General features: G+C 45.8%; 1 pseudogene; it reads right to left on the minus strand.

Annotated features, from left to right (window-relative positions):
• Window positions 1-2,391: 2,391 nt before the first annotated feature.
• On the minus strand, window positions 2,392-2,559 carry LOC115557901 (uncharacterized; annotated as a pseudogene).
• Window positions 2,560-10,958: the final 8,399 nt, after the last annotated feature.

Consider the following 10,958-nt stretch of genomic DNA (forward strand, 5'->3'; position numbering starts at 1 on the left):
TCTGATCCGTCCACGAGGCTCCAAGGGACGCCGCTTCTTAGAAGCAGGTGAACCAGAGGCCATGTGAACACGCCGTCCGACCGCCACCCTACAGCCACAGGGCTGAGAGGGGGAAAGAGGCAACATGGAGGAACGCACCACAAGCGTAGGACGCAGGTGGCCTGAGGAATATCGCTCTTTAGGTACCATGTACTGCCGTTCGGCCGAACGGTCTTTACTTTTTTCTTTAATAGGGAAAGAAAAAGTAGGAGCAAGCTTCCGGAACTTACCGGTCCGTGGCGCTGCTCTACCCGTCTGCGGCGGCTGCTGACACAGGAGACGGGGGCCGCCATAGCAGCCTCGGCGTGGTCGGTGCCGAGGCACACAAAGCACGCCAAGTGCCCGTTACCCGGTGCCAGGGAGGCGGGACAGGAGGCGCATAGGAGTCCTGAAAATGACCTAGCTCCAGGAGCGCTCTCAGGTGGCACTGAAAAGGGGCCGTTTGTCCGCGGCCTCGCCCGAGCCGCTGCCACCGGCTTGGGAGATCCGTGTTGAAGTCTTCATCTTCTTCTTAATAGTAGTTCTCAATTTCTCGCTGATAAGCAAGAAAAGGGAGGATGAGCGACGGTATACACCGCGCTATATACACGATACCGTGGGAAATGTGGGCAGTGCGCACGCTGATAGGTGCATAGTTTGAATTTTCAAGCCCATAAGGCGAAGCCTAGACGGCGTAGCCTACATGAAATAGAACTGGGATAGACTAAGGTGGACCGCCGTCATTGCAGCTCTCTGCTGCTCCCTGCTGGCAGCGTCACTGCACTGTCCAAATTTTTCACAAATAGAGTTTGGAGAGAGGTTGTCAATGTCTTTATGTTGCTTACAATCTCCTAAACAGTGGGCGCTAAAGATCAGCGCATGGCATAGGTCATTGCAGCTAATGAGCTCGAGTTGAAAAAGTATAACGCTTAGGGCCGTTACATAGTCGACGCGAGCAACGCGCGTAAACGACGCGAGTGACGCGCTTCCTTTCATAGTCTACACAGCATACGCGAACGTCGCGGGCAATGCATGACATGCAATACACCACTCACGCCATGGGTGGCAGCAGAGTCACCGGTGTTGTCGCGGGTGACGTTCCAGGTGACGTTCCGATCATAGTGGCTACGGAAGAAGAGTGATGAAGCGCAGAGATAGGCGGTGGTAATGGTATGTGCGCCCTTTAAATACCACACGAGATCAGGATGGGGAATTTGTTTCTCTGGTGCTTCCAATGCGAAGCATGGACGAGGAGAGGCATTTCCAGTATTTTCGGATGTCGGCGCCAAAGTTTGATGATCTCCTTTCGCGAGTCATCCGATATCTTCCCGACTCTCACCAAAACCGGCCCTTGTGAGGGAGCAGCTGGCAGATTATTATTGTCAGATGCTGGTGTGTTTCCCCACCAGTACAATGTGCTACGATTGGTTATGCGCACTGACCAATAAATGTATATACATTGGTCACTTGGAAACATGACTTTTGATTCATTAGTTATCATGTTACACAAGTTACCTAATTTGGTTTACGTCAAACTCATTAATTCATATCCATATAAAATGTTTATACAACGAGCTATTGCCTTGACAGATGAATGAATTATTTAAGTGTAGGCGTATAGCCAAAGATATAGCGCATAATGTCCACAGAAATTATATGGTGGGCAACATTATTAGAGAAAAAGGGTTTATTGATCAAATACAGAAAATAGTCCCACCATACACGCACACATTTTTCATTCACTACACACTCACGCTTTCAAATTTCATTCACTCAAAGAGGCTACTGAACTTATGTTTCACACAGAACAGAACGTGAACACAAAACATTACGTAATCGATTCAAATAGGCTAACACTAAAACAAATAAGGTCAGTAATAGAACGAATATCGGGTGACAAGAAGATCATTAAAATGGCTCACAATCCCGCATCAGCTGTTTGATGTCGCGCATCAAAATAGCACTTTGCCCCTGTGGAAGGGTTCGCATAAATTGGCACAGATAATTAGTAAAAGAGACGTCAAGTAATTCTTATCACGTTCCCGCATCCTCTCATATGTTCTACTGTAAATATAACCTATAGTGGGAATAATGTAAGATATTTGCAGTATCGCCCCCACCGACAACGCATGGTATTGCATGGATCGGCGGGTCGCGTATCAAAAATTTGGAGGACGCGTTTTGCTACGCTTCGACGCTTAATGGCGGCCGAAGCGTCGCGTCGCGTTGCCTTTTGGACGCGTAAGCGTAGCGATGCGTCGACTATGTAAGGGCCCTTACAGCACCTGGTATTCCCAGGCGGTCACCCATCCAAGTACTAACCAGGCCCGACCCTGCTTAGCTTCCGAGATCAGTCGAGATCGGGCATGCTCAGGGTGGCATGGCCGTGGTATGGCCATAAGCAATTAATTAAGCCCCTTTTCTATCTCCCAGTTCCAAAAATCTATTTAATATATGGTCCCCGGGTAGGGGACGTATCAGATATTAAACTGATAAGAACAGATACTACACTTGATCTTAGCCAAAAGGCCGAGAAGCGACGGATGCCCACACATGCTCAGACCAAGAGGCGAGGTTCCCAGACATGTCGCTCCACTTGACGGTTTAACAGACAACGACAAAACAAAAAAATGACCAAGCACCCTGTGTGCGTGTTTTTGTGTATGTGAAAGCTGAAGAAATAAACAGAGGTCGCTACATCACTTTGCTGCTGCCTGCTGGAGGACCATCTGCCATCGCTGTTCACAGGCATCCAGTCTGGGCTTTGTCAAAATGTATGTCAAAGGGTTGTTGTCAGTCCATGCTGTGAAATGTCTTCCCTTTAGCCAATGGCTGAACTTTTCACAAACAGCCCACTTCAGTGCAAAGAATTAAAGTCTATGAGCAGGGTAGTTCATCTGTGACCGAGACAACGTTCTAATGGCAAAGGCTACCGGTCTTGCTATCTCCTCACCAGGAGGGACTTGAGAGAGGACTGCTCCAACTCCGTCAAAAGACGCGTCAACAGCCAGAATGAAATGCTGGTCGAACATTGGGTGAGCTAAGGTCAGACTCTGTAGCAGATCTGACTTCAGGACTTCAAAGGCCTGCTGACAAGCAGGTGTCCAATCAGTAGGGGCGAGTTTAGTGACACTCTGCCGTTTTTTTGGCTTTCTCCCCAACTTCCCACTAGTCTGCTTACTGGACCCTGCTGTCAACTTGAAGAGTGGCTTGGCCTTCACAGAAGGCCAAGCCACGGTATGGTGATAATACATCACCATACCAAGGAACGATCTGATCTTCTTTGAACATGGTGTCTGCCCATCAGCCTCCATCAGATCAACTCTCTGGATTTTGCTGATGGCCTCGACCTTGTCTCGATCCGTCTCAATGCCTTTCTCACAAATTATGTGGCCAAGGAATTTAACAGAACGTCTTAAGAAGAAGCATTTCTTTGGGGCCAGCTTCAGATTGTGACTCGACAGACGGGAGAAGATCATTTCGAGACGCTGAAGGGCCACAGACTCGGAAGGAGCAAACACCATGAGATCGTCCAGGTAGCACAGGACACTGCTGAAGTTCTCATCGCCAAAGATTGACATCATCATTCTCATGAATGTGGATGGACTGTTTGAGAGACCCTGAGGCAGTCTGTTGTACTCGTGCAGGCCGAAAGGAGAAGAAAAGGCTGTAAATTTCTTATGCTCTTCCTGCAAAGGCACATTGTAATAGCCTGATGTCAGATCCATTGTGGAAAAGAAGACGTTCCCGCCCAGTGCAGCTAACACATCAGACTGGTGAGGCAACGGGTGGGCGTCTCTGACCGTCCGAGCATTCAACCACCTGAAATCTGTACAGATCCTTAAATCGCCATTCTTCTTCCAGACAAGCACGAGGGGAGATGCATAATCACTGTGTGACTTGCGAATGATTCCCTTCTCCTCCATGTCGTTCAGAGTCGTCCTTAGTTTAGCATACTGGCTTGGTGGTATACGCCTGTAAGGCAAACGAAAGGGTCGGTCATCAGCCAGATGAATGCGATGGACAAAGTCACTAGCTTCTCCACAGTCCATTTTGTCTCTTGAGAATATTGACTCATATCTCTCTATGGTCTGGAGCAGCTTGTCTTTCCAGTGTGCTGACACCTCACAAGACTCCAGATCGATGTCAGGGAGGTTCAAACTGCACAAGGCACGTTTCATCTCTTCCTCTGACCTGGGAGTTGAGGGGCTGCTGTCTGTACACTGCACATTTGACTTGATCTGTTCTGGCTGTGGCAGGTCTTCCACAGCAATACAAGGTGACACGTCGGCTATCTTAGCATCTTTCCTCAGGACTACTGTATGATTGGTTGGGTTTATAATTTTCATCGGAATGGAGCCATCACCCCAAAGCGGTGTGATCACTCTGCCAACCATTATCTGCTTAGGCCTTGATCTTGACTTGGTCGGCTCAACGATGACTGTGCTACCCACAGACAAGGCTGGAGACACGGGTAGCTTACCCCAAACCAGGTGCTCTGTTTGTGGCTCTAATGTCACACTTCTCATGAGCTTTACAGTGCCCACTCTGTCTGACACAGGCTCACCTCTCCACCTCTGCGTGTTGGAGAAAAGGGACAAAAACTGAGAGCATTCATCACTCTGGTTATTGCTGGGCATGGACGTGAGCTTCCAATAGCCACCTGCCTCTCTCAGACACGTCAAAAGCCTTTTGATGACATTACTGCCCAGAATCATCTCCTCAGATTGACCTGGGACAACTAAAGTGGGAACAGTCATTGAATAACCGTGCACACTGACTTGGAGGTCATAGATTGCTGTTGGAGTGACACGATGGCCTCCACAGCCAACAATCACAATATCTTGAGCTGACTGCTTTGAAATGCCTGGAATGTGTTTCAACAACATGGCTTCAGCAGACTCACTAAGAGTACACGCCATGGATCCACTATCAATAAGCGCTTTGAAAGAGAGTCCATTCACTATTGAAACTGATGTGTAAAATAAACTATCAGACCTGGGAACTGTCTGCAAATTCTGAAAAATAACTGTCTTCTCTGACGAACAATCACTACTGTACAACTGACTAAGAGATTCATAGTCAGAAAAAGCCTCAAAGCTAGAAGTGGGAAGCACACTTTCACAATCTACGTGGTCCTCCCCCACACGCAGATCTGTTAGTTTGACGCCTGGCCACCGGGTGCTGCACTCTGTCCCCTACGTGGACATCTGTCCCTTGCATGGTCAGGAGAAAAACACTGGAAACACAGTCTGTTATCCTTACAGTTGGACAAGGCAGAATCATAGGGGTCTTTGCAAACCAAACACGGTGTGTCTTTAAGACCTTGAATACGAGGTAGGCCACTTGTCCTTCTATCCGCTGAGCAGTATTCATAAGAACCTTCTCCATCATACCAATCATCCTCTCCAGAGCAGAGTGATCAGCTGATGTGGACTGTTGTGTTGGCTGAGCGCCACACAGGGGAGCTGGGCTACTCTTCACCTCCATCCTGTTCACAGCCACGTTCTTCTCCCCAACAGCCCCATCTTTCCCTACCCCTGCTGCTCTGATGACCTTCTCTGAGTGGTACTCATCCAAAACTTCTTGCACTTCTGCAGCTGACCACTTGTCGATGGTCTTAGAACGAAAAGTGAGCAATAGACCTGAATCTGGGCAGTTCCTAATGAACATACGTGTGACCTCAATGAACAAGCTGTCTTGCTGCTTACCCTGTTCAAGGAGACACTCAGCAGCAATATCAGCAGCACTGTTAAGGCGAAGCCAGTAGTCAAAGGGATCTTCCCGTGGTTCAGGGAAGGTCGTGTAGAAGTCTTGCAGAGGCAGTGGTGAAAACTGCTTGCAACTGAAATGCTTCCTTAAAAGGCTATAGATAGAAGCTGGACTATGTCTGATGTCAACGCCACTTGATTTAATGCCCACTTTGACTACATCCTTGGCCTTGCCCCTTAAATGGATGAGAATCTCTTCACCCTGCTCTCCAATAGATAGACCTCCCTTCTTTATGAAAGTTTGCATTAGCTCAAACCACTCTTCAAGAGTAACTGAGTCTGAATTCTCACCTCTGAAAGTAGGGGGATCTCTCACCTTCCTCTGACTCATTACATGTAGCTGAGATGATGACACAAAGTCCTGGGCTGGAGCGTAGCTACCACTGTGTACACTTGGAGTAGACAAAGCCGCCGCCGGACTAGACCTACTCAAGTGTGTGAGAATGCTGTCTGCTAGTTGTTGACCTATGTGTTGCACGATGCCACTCATCTGGCCTACAAGGTCCTCTGTAGTTAAAGGAGTGGAAGTGCAGGGGGCCTGTTGCGCAGGGAAACTATTTTGTTCTGTGTGAGCAGCGTGTGGTGTGTCACTAACAACAGGACGTAGAGTCCTCGCTGCCATCCCTACAGTAGTACCCACAGACACACTAAGCTGAGGGAAAGGGATAGGCAACCCCAACACACCTCTACCCCAACCCACACCAACAGGAGTCAGAAAGCCTTGAGCTCCAGTAACCTGTGAGCCAGCCACAGGCCCGGTTCTACGGGGGTGCATAAGGATGCATTGCACCCCCCTAAAAAATGTTTGCACCCTCAATTGAAAAAAAAAAAAAATAATAAAAAAGATTTTTTCTTTTTATAAATATGATAAAAATAATAAAATACTTGCTCACAAAACAAATTGTAATGAAACTTGTGACAATTTCCATTAAATACCGTTGAGATATGAGCATCCAACATCACTCTGACTGTTCACCAAACTGACAAAATCACTCCGCATTTATGTATGGTGTTTTGTTTATATGTTGCTTGGCAACAGTCCGCTCAGTGGGGACATTTTTGTTGCCGGAAGCAATTTCATTCGTTTCTATGATTAAAAAAACAAACAAATCACAATCTATTGTCAATTATTATTATTAACAGTACATTTTACTAGTATAACTGTTGTATAAAGCAATATCACACTCGAGGTTTCAATGTTGTCGCTCTATATCAGCGCTGCTGTGATTGGCCGCCGGCCGGCATCGTGTGTCATGCCTGCGTCGTGTGTAAAATGCACGCACCCATATAGTATGGGTGTGTTCGAAACCGCGTACTTGCTTACTACTCCTACTAACTATGACGTCAAATTGAGTATGCAGAACGTAGTAAGCGAGTTTTAGGTAATAATAATAATAATAATACATTTAATTTAGAGGCGCCTTTCAAGACACCCAAGGTCACCTTACAGAGCATATAGTCATCATACATTATTTAAAAAAAAACAAGACATTGTGTAAAAATAAATAAACATAAGTCATAAGTTTTGCAACATAAGATCTGCAGTCTGTTGATGAGTTTGGTGGGGAGTCCGGTGAGGAGGGCGTTGCAGTAGTCTATGCGTGATGTGACAAATGAGTGAACTAGGATTTCAGTGCTGGATTGGGTCAGTGATGGGCGGAGTCTGGCGATGTTGCGGAGGTGGAAGAATGCAGTCCGGGTGATGTTGTGAATATGGGGTGCGAATGAGAGGGTGTTGTCCAGGATGACACCGAGGCTCTTGACTTTGGAGGAGAAGGGTACTGGGAATCCATCGATAATTATGAGTGGAGCTGGGGTGTGTTGTGATTTAGTGAGGGTGGATTTGAGTTTCAGGAAGTTCCTGCTCAACCAGCTCCGGATCTCTTCCAGGCACGTGATGAGGGAGGTGGGGGAACACCCAGACTTGTGGTTGCTTAGTTGAACAAATTGTTGACGGCCGGTGAGGTAGGATGTAAACCAGGAGAGTGCAGCACCAGTGATCCCAATACCAGCTAGGCGGTCCAGGAGCAGAGGGTGGGAGATGGTGTCGAATGCTGCGCTGAGATCGAGGAGGATGAGAATGGTGAGTAATCCAGAGTCGGCTGCAAGGAGGAGGTCGTTGGTGATTTTGACTAGGGCTGTTTCAGTGCTGTGTTTTGGACGGAAGCCAGATTGGAACGGTTCGTGGAGATTGTTAATGTCGAGGTGGGACTGTAGTTGTGCGGCAACCACCCTTTCAAGTGTTTTGGAGATGAAAGGGAGATTGGAGATGGGCCGGTAATGGTTAAGGTCAGATGGGTCAGCACCAGGTTTTTTCAGGATGGGAGTGATGGCAGCCAGCTTGAGAGTGAGGGGTACAGTACCAGTAGTGAGGGAGGAGTTAATTATGTTGGTGATCATGGGGGAGATGGACGGAAGACATGCTTTGACAAGGGAGGTGGGAAGAGGATCGAGCTGACAGGTGGTGGTTTTGGCTTTGCGGATGAGTTCTGAGACGGTCTGTTCTGTTACTAGGGTGAAGTCAGAGAGGGAGCTGATGAGAGGTTGGCCAGAGGTGATCATCAGGTGGGTCATCAGAGGGGGTGCGAGATGAGGCCAGTTGTTGGTGAATGGTGTTGATTTTAGAGCTGAAGAAGTCAAGGAACGCAGTGCATTGGGTGGTGGAAATATCTGGAGGGAGAGATTTAGGAGGCTGAAGTAAGTGGTTGACTGTTGAGAAGAGGACTCTGCTGTTGCCTGTACCAGTGTTGATGAGGTTGGAGTAGTATGAGGTTTTGGCAGTGGTGAGGGCATTCTTGTAGTGATGGAGGTGGTCCGAATACATTTGGCGGTGTACAGTGAGTTTTGTCTTATTGTAGAGTCGCTCCAGTCGACGACCAGTGGCTTTGAGCTGGCGCAGATGAGGAGTGAACCAGGGAGCAGTGTGGGTGAATGAGACTGAGCGGGTTTTCAGGGGGGCCAGGGTGGTGAGGGAGGAGGAGAGGCAGTTATTGTAGTGAGTCACCAGGTCAGTCAGGGAGGAAGCTGGGGTAGGGTTGGGGTAGGAGCTGATCATGATGGAGAGGTTTGTGGTGTTGATAAGTTTGATGTTTCTGAAGGAGATGGTCCGTTGTTCCTTGGTTTTGTGGAGTTGGGTATGAATGTCAAAAAGTACAGCTTTGTGGTCGGAGATGGGGAAATCAATGACATCAAGGTTAGTGGGAGTGATGTCAGTGCAGCAGATTAAATCCAGAATGTGACCTTTGTTATGGGTTGGGAGGTTGACATGTTGTGTGATGCCAAGACAGTCCAGAAGTGATGTGAAGGTAAGCGAGTAGTATCCGAATGTCTTCTACTTCCGGAAAGATTTTGAGTAAGCATCGCCAGCTTACTAGACGTACTCAACTGCCCCAGAATGCACTGCGTCTTTTCAAAAGAACAGTGGAAGCAATGGCGCTAAACGGGGAGCCGCAGCAGCAGTGCTTTTAATAATTGTTTAATAATTGTTTTTAACATATCACCGCAAATCCTTAGGTTGAAGATGTACTGTGACGTTAAATGTGACTTTTATATATTTATTTATAATATTTATTAACGGCGCCCGGCCGGTAGGTTATTGACACGTCATTTGATTCACGTCATCTGAGGTGGTTAAGTAAGGACGGTCTTCTGAACGTCGATTACTCAAATGGATTACTCAATCATTATTTAAGGATTCGAGAAGTAAGCCAAATATTTAGTTGGTAGTAAGCAGTAAGCAGTAAGCAAGTACGCGGTTTCGAACACACCCTATATCTATGGTGCGCACGGTAGTGACGTTGAACTTCTTCGGCAGCAACAGTTATATATCCGTTGGATATCCGTTGGTTATCCAATACATGTATTAAATGTTTTATGTTCATAAGAACCCATATTTCTTTTTATTGTATTTATTTACAATCGTGTTAACTTTAGTATTATACTGATTACTTTTTGTTCAAAGTTCAAAGTCTGAAAGGTTTCTTTCCTTGTTCAGCTAAAATCAGTTTTATTTTTAAGTGGCAATGTACAATTATTTGTTACGTCAAATATCCTGCCACAATTTATAAAAAATAAACGTTATTTTTGAATTGCAGTCACATGTTTTTTTTTTAGTGTAGAATTCTGTTCTTTTTTACACCTCACACATCACACATATCAAAAACCTATCTCATATTCAAAGCTATCTAAGATATCAATAAGCTAATGTTGCAGCTGAAATGTTCTCCACATCACAAGACATGATATGATACCATCTTTTAAGCACAGTAATTGTTTGTTGTCCCAACATGTCAGTAGAACTACGCAGAAGTCCTTGTTTATGGTAGGAAAGGCCTGTGTGTAAAAAAGCGAAGTCTGAACTGAAGCTGGGTAGCTGGTTTTAGCATAGTACTGGTGCACCCCCTGTAATCTCAGATGCACCCCAAGGCATTCTGTTCTGGAACCGGGCCTGGCCAGCCATGACAATGGAAAAGACGGAGAGAAGAAAAAAGAAAAAAAAAAAAAGTAATAAAAAAATCAGAGCTGTCAGTTAAACGCGTTATTAACGACGTTAACGCAAACCAAATTTAACGGCGTAAAAAATTTTATCGCGCGATTAACGCAATTATTTTATAAAAAATTTTTTTTTTTTTTTTTTTTTCTTTGGCTCAAAACAAAGAAGCAGTAGCCTGACTGCTATGTTCAAATGACATTTGTTCAAAGCAGTCGTTTAATTGCACTATAGGCTCTTTTTTTGTATCGTCCTGTTTTGATCAGTGTATATGCCAATGTTGTTATCAATAAAAAATCATTTGCACAAGGCAAGCCGATGCACTTCACCATGTTGATAAGAGAATTAAAATGAGAAGAATTATGGGACAAAAAAATCAAGGGATATTTAGCATAGAAAAATAATTTGTGATTAATCGCGATTAATTAGAGTTAACTATGACATTAATGCGATTAATCACGATTAAATATTTTAATCGCTTGACAGCTCTAAAAAAAATACAAAATGTCGATGTTCACTAAAACAGTCACATTCATATCTACTCATAACATTTCATATATTCTACAGTTCCCCAAATATAACACAATACCCAAGTGTTCTCAGCTGATCTCCAGTGTGGGAATGGTAACAGGCCCTCCGGTAAGGGTTGTTGGTCAGCGACCAATCAGTTAAATCCGGGA

The sequence above is a fragment of the Gadus morhua genome, chromosome 13, assembly GCF_902167405.1.
Source record: "Gadus morhua chromosome 13, gadMor3.0, whole genome shotgun sequence".
NCBI classification, from domain to species: domain Eukaryota; kingdom Metazoa; phylum Chordata; class Actinopteri; order Gadiformes; family Gadidae; genus Gadus; species Gadus morhua.